We start from the raw sequence: 6,000 nt of genomic DNA, 5'->3' as shown, positions 1-6,000 counted from the left end.
AACCCAAGATGGAAAGGACATGGGTTGGGATCCTTCTGGGGCTGGAGACGATGCCCTGCTGGGATGGAAAGGCTCTGGGAGTGGGTTTACAGCCCAGGCCCAGCAGTGCTGCCTTTCCCGGTCCCGACTGATGCAATACCCATCCGGGGCCGTGGACAGCTGCAGCTCAGGAGTGGGAATTCCTCTGACCCGGAGAGCGCACAGCGGGGAAGAGCATAATCTCCGTGATTTACAGGCTGCGGCTCTAGTTTAAAATACATTAGACTCCAACTATTTAATTACTGGGCACTACCAAATCACAGAGACAGAGGAGTCAGTCACGTCTGCTAATGCCAACATTTATCATCCTATTTATCTACTGCAGCTTCTGAGACCCATATCGAATCACTTCCTTGTATTAGCTAATAACAGATGAGTTTATTCCTTGGACCTCTGGGCGGCCCTCGATGGATATTATCGCCCTGCTGGCAGCACACGTCCACCTAGGGAGAGATAAACTGGTTTAGAGCATATAAAGAATCGTAATCACCAGCCAAAACTCAAATCCAAATCAAAGCCTTTTCCCTTGCTGCCTCCTGCCCCCAGATACTAATTCTCACCAGAGAGTAAATGCAAACAGTCTCTCTCTGGCTGAAAGGCTGCAAACCTCCTGATAGTTCTGAGAAATCATTAAATATCTACATTTTATGGTTGCAGATGGGAATAGGAAAATGAAGTGGCTGTCTGGGAGCTGGGGAGTTCCAGCAATGTGCCTCTGTCCTGCTCACCTACACAGGGAGGGCAAAACCAAGCTGGTACAGGCACAGAGACAAAATATCTGCAAAAGAATGTCAGTAGGTGACACCAGTTTGTCTGTGGAAACATATTGGGTGTGCAAGGAATGGTGAGAGTGAGAAACTGCTGTGCTACTCCTTGTGCTCAACCTGTTCCCAGTCCCGACCAACCCAGCATGATTTTCCTCTGCCTGCTTTTCCCACTGGAAATAATGTGCTTTTCATTTTGCTTGCTTATGGTGCTTTCCATAAGGAAAACAAGTTTCGATTGCTCTACTTGGAAACTTTCAGCAGTCTCATTTTCAGAAGGAACACCTGCCATCCTCTCGCCTTTGCGCGGTTGTTTGTCCTCAAGTTGAGCACGAAGAAGGAAAAAGGAGGCTTTTCCCTCCTCCCAGAGAGCCTCAGAAAAGCAAAATAAAGCATACATCCTGTTATTCCATGGCAGTTATTTTCACTGGTCTCCTACTTCCATCACTATGATGGTTATCTCATTATTGCTTATTTATTACAGCCTGCCATAAACATATATATATATATATATAATTGGGTGGTTTATTATTCACCTCATCACCCTCAAGCTGATTCGATTGGCCAAGCAGGTGGGTCCTGCCTCTGAGGCTTGGAAAACCCGAATACACTGAGCTCTGACCCAGCGGTCGTTACAGAAAATGCAGCTCCATCAGGAGCAGAGCACTGCAGGGAAATTATCTCTGGATCTTCGCAAAGTCCCCGGGAAGGGTTCAGACACGGAGCTGTCTTAATTGATAGCATGGCCACTTAGGGGACCAGTATCCATAGAAACTCCGGGGCCTTGACAAGATGACAAACAACGCCGCGAGAGCCTAATAATAGCAGGAATAATGAGGTGTGGCCAAAAAAAAAAAAAACCCAACAACAACAATCCAGGAATCTCTCGCTATCGAATGGGTGGGCCCGGCTAATGAAAGCAGAGCTGTGACGGCGGGAGGGAGGCAAAGCACAACCGGAGGAGGGAAAAGAAGAGTTGCCGGAGCCCGACGGGATTCCTGTCCCAGCGAAAAGCCCGGTGGCAGACGGTGCCGCCGGGGATGTGGCTGCGGGGCTCTGCTCTCTGGGTACAGTCATAAATTGAGGGCAGCATCACTGGGAGCACCTCGCAGAAGCCGAGTGTGGTAGTCACCCCACGGTGCTTTGGCCGCCGCGGATGTCCAGCCGGGCTGGGACCCGGGGAGCCCTTGGGAACCGCGGCGGGTGGTCTGAGCCCCTTTTCAGAGCTTTAATCACCTCTTGACCCAAGTGCGGCTCTTCCCGTGCCACTCGCGGCGCAGCTTTCCCAGAGCCCACGGGCGGCTCGGGGCCGCGCCGCACGCCGCTCCCGAGGCGCATTGTACCGCTGCAGCCCTTTGTTCGGGGAGACCTGACCTCCTTCTTAATTAGCTTAAAACTGCACAATAAAAAAAAAAGGGGGGGGGAGAAAAAAAAAGAAGGGAAAAAATAGAAGGAAAAAACCCACCCCTCGGTAAAAGCCAGTCGCAAATCAAAAGAGGCAACAGTGAGAGCAAGCAATGTGTCACCACAAGTGTCCGAGTCAATGGAAACCTTGTTAGGTGGGGAACAAGGGTCTGCGCTAACAAGCTCTTATCTGTGTTTTTGTTTTCTATTGAAGGTGCATGTCATTAGGAGGAGTGTTAACAAGAGCCCTCAATAGCTTCATATGGCCAATGGCCTCTGAATATTCATGAAGGTGTGAACAGAATGTGGGAAAGCGGTGGAAGAAAAGGCAAGAAAAGCGGCGAGAGGGCTGATTGTGCCGGGAAGAAAGGAGCCAGGGCTCTGTGGGAAAAAGGGATCCTGAATCCCTCAAACAAGAGCGTATTCCCCAGGCAAAACGTGCCCTTCAAGCTGTGCGGATGGGATTGATGGCGCCAAGGAGGTGGGATTTGTCTGAGCAGCGCTGGCAGGGAACCAGCTTCTGGCATTTGAGGTGGCAGTGCCCAGGTCTGTTGTTGTTTTTTTTTAACTAAAATCACAGCAGCCACTGTCCCCTGTTTTTAGAGAGGCGCAACCCTCTCTCCAGACTTCCTGAGTCCCAGGAGGGATCCAGAGGGTGAGTTTTGCTGGATGCCTGATATTAAAGAGGGGATGAACTTACAGGGGATGGAGAACATGGGAGGCAAAGAAGCAGGGCCAGACTGCTCCAGCGCTGCTGTGTTCATCATGCCAAGGGGAATGACTCACCTGCACCCAGACAGAATCATGGAATCACAGAATCAGACACTGTTTGGGTTGGAAGGAACCATAAAGATCATCTTGTCCACCCCCTGCCATGGGCAGGGACACCTTCCACTAGCCCAAGCTGCTCCAAGCCCTGTCCAACCTGGCCTTGGACACATCCAGGAATGAGGCAGACACAGCTTCCCTGTGAAAACTGTGCCAGGGCCTCCCCACCCTCACAGAGAAGAATTCCTTCCCACTATCCCATCTAACCCTGCCCTTTGGCACTGGGAAGCCATTCCCTGTGTCCTGTCCCTCCATCCCTTGTCCTGAGTCCCTATCCAGCTCTCCTGGAGCCCCTTTAGGCCCTGGAAGGGGCTCTCAGGTCTCCCTGGAGCCTTCTCTTCTCCAGCTGAACCCCTCCAGCTCTCCCAGCCTGGCTCCAGAGCAGAGGGGCTCCACTCCTCAGAGTATCTCCATGGCCTCCTCCAGACTCACTGCAGTAGGACCACATCCTTCAGGTGTTGGGGCCCCCAACGTCAGACAACACATACCTGCTGCCCAGCCCCTGCCTCCTCACCTGCACCTCCTGGCATCCCCACCCCAGAGCAACCCCCAATCTCCCCAGCAGGGCTGCCCAGGGGCAAGCAGGAAAAGGAAAGATGCTTTTCCCATAAACCAGCCCTGCAGGTTGTGCAGCTGCTGCTTCTCCTCCACCACCACGGGGCCAGGGATTTCAGCTGGGGTGGTTTAATGTGGAGCTCCCGTTCTGCTCATTTTGGAGCAAAATTATACCGCAGAGTTGCCTCTCCTTGAAAGGCTCCAATCTCGCGTGTCAGTGCCAGATAAATAGTTTTCATTCAACAAATCAATGAATAGAAACAAAGTACAGCAAAATAATGTCAAGTCATTTCACTGATAACGACAGCTGCTGGGCTGCACAGAGACAGGGAGAGCAGGAGGGGGTGCGGGGAATAGATTAAAAAATGTAAAAAGCAATGAATCACAGCTGGGGGGAAAATCATAAAACCACAAGCCACCGCTGCTCCCACACGAACGTACACGGTATTTACTCATCTATTTCCAACGAAATCTCAAGGAGAAGAGAAAAGAAAAAGAGGGAGGGCAACGGTGAAAGCGTATTGGCCAAAATATCCTTGTTGGAAGAGCAAAAGGGCTTTTTTTCCAGCATGAAAACCCAACACAGGATGCAAACAGCACAGCACTAGGTGCTGAGGGAGCAGGATGCAGCCCCAGCCCTGCTCCTTCCTCCCACAGGTTCTTACCTTGCTGCTTTTGGGTCATCATTTTCTTGCTGTTGGTTTTCACCTTGGAGCAGTCCTTTGCTGTTTGCTTTCAAGAGAGGAAATCCTGGCATTGGGAATTCCCTGGGAAACGTGCAGCCCAGTGGGGCCGATGCTCATGCCTGTGCCGAGGAGCTCAGGTGAACCAGCACTGGTTGTCCACAGGTCTGTTGGCAGGAGCAGCTCAGAGGATGATCAGCCTGAGAAAAGACTTGATGCTGGGGAGGAAAATGCAGCCCTTTAATCCTAGCTACCATTTGCAGTTTTGTTACTAATCCCATAAACTGAAGAGAAGGTTAATTGTGCCCAGGCCATAAGTTCTCCCAGGAAAGATTTTCCCTTTTCCCCCCTCCCAGACCAGCACTGCGACCCCAAACACTAAAAATAAACCATGACTTCAGCCCTGAAAGGCTAAATCTTCACTCCTTTCCCCTGGGGCTCAGAAACCTTCATGGATGAACACACTAAGGATTGCAAACTGGGAACCTCGTGTAGGAATGAGCACACGCCAGTGCTTCCCTCCCACCGAAACAGGGGGTGCTTCCCCATGGGTGAAAAATCAGAAATGAGTGAAAACATGAGTTGTGACTGTGCTGAGCCACCCCAGACCTCTTGGGACAGCACTACATGGAACTGGGGTGCCTGCCAAGCCCATTCTGCTCACAGAGACACAGAGGAGGCCGAGCACAAGCTGACTGGAGGAAGGGACATCTCTTCTCTTGGGGAGTCCATTCCATACACACAGGTCCCTGTGTCCCTCTGCCTTGACTCCAGGGTCACCTCCTGTGATGTGCCATCCCCGGTGCGACAGCTCCGGCTGGTGGCTGCTGAGGGCTGGGAACAGCACTCACATGGAAACACTCAGGAGAGGGAACGGAGTTATGCCAAGGAAATGCCTGATCTTCCTGATGGTATCCTAACGGTATCCATCTCCCAAACCACAAGGGACAGGAGACATGGCAGATGCTTCTGCGGAACACCCGACGTCCATCAAACACACATCGCTGCTGCCTTCCCACAACGAGGAGGGAGATTTAATTACACACAAACTCTACTAAATCAAGGAGAGAGACAGTTGAAAATAGGGTAGGAAGAAACCCAACATTTAATTCAATTTATTTAGCAGCATCTTTATTGCAACAAAGGTTTCGTAATAAAACGCAGCAAAACTAATGTCTCCACTTTACATGATTAAAAGCCATGGAGCTCGGGAGGGTGGGAGGGAGGGAGCCCAATAAACCCACTGGAGTGAGACATGCAATTTTGTTAATGCAAACAGCAGGCACTTCATGTTCTCAAATTAAACACCTGAACTTCTACTGTGCACAACAGCCAAGTAAAAACAGGGAGATCTCTCTTCCCCCTCCAAAGGGGCACATGGGAAGGCCCTACAGGGCCCTGGTACTCAAACAGGCAGCTCAAGGCAGTGTCCTCATCTGGCTGATGCTTCAGTTACTGAGACTCGGTTATTGCCTTGGCAGAAGTTGGGTGTCACATGCCAGCAGCCTGTCTGACACACGGACACACACAGCAGGAACACAACCCACTTCTCCTGGCAGGGAATACGGGTTGGGACCCCCGGGATGGGAGTTTGTGAGTTCTCCACGATTTCCCACCCAGTCTCAGACGTAGGTGCTCCAGGGTTCAAGCATTACCACACCATCCCGCTCAGGAAGTTTTTCCATAGCCTATTCCCAAACACCACTAATAAGTAGGGAATGCATTTT

Source organism: Lepidothrix coronata, unplaced genomic scaffold (assembly GCF_001604755.1).
Source record: "Lepidothrix coronata isolate B3197 unplaced genomic scaffold, Lepidothrix_coronata-1.0 Scaffold176, whole genome shotgun sequence".
Lineage (NCBI taxonomy): Eukaryota > Metazoa > Chordata > Aves > Passeriformes > Pipridae > Lepidothrix > Lepidothrix coronata.
The sequence above is the reverse complement of the archived record's forward strand: the minus strand, read 5'-3'. Positions refer to the sequence as shown.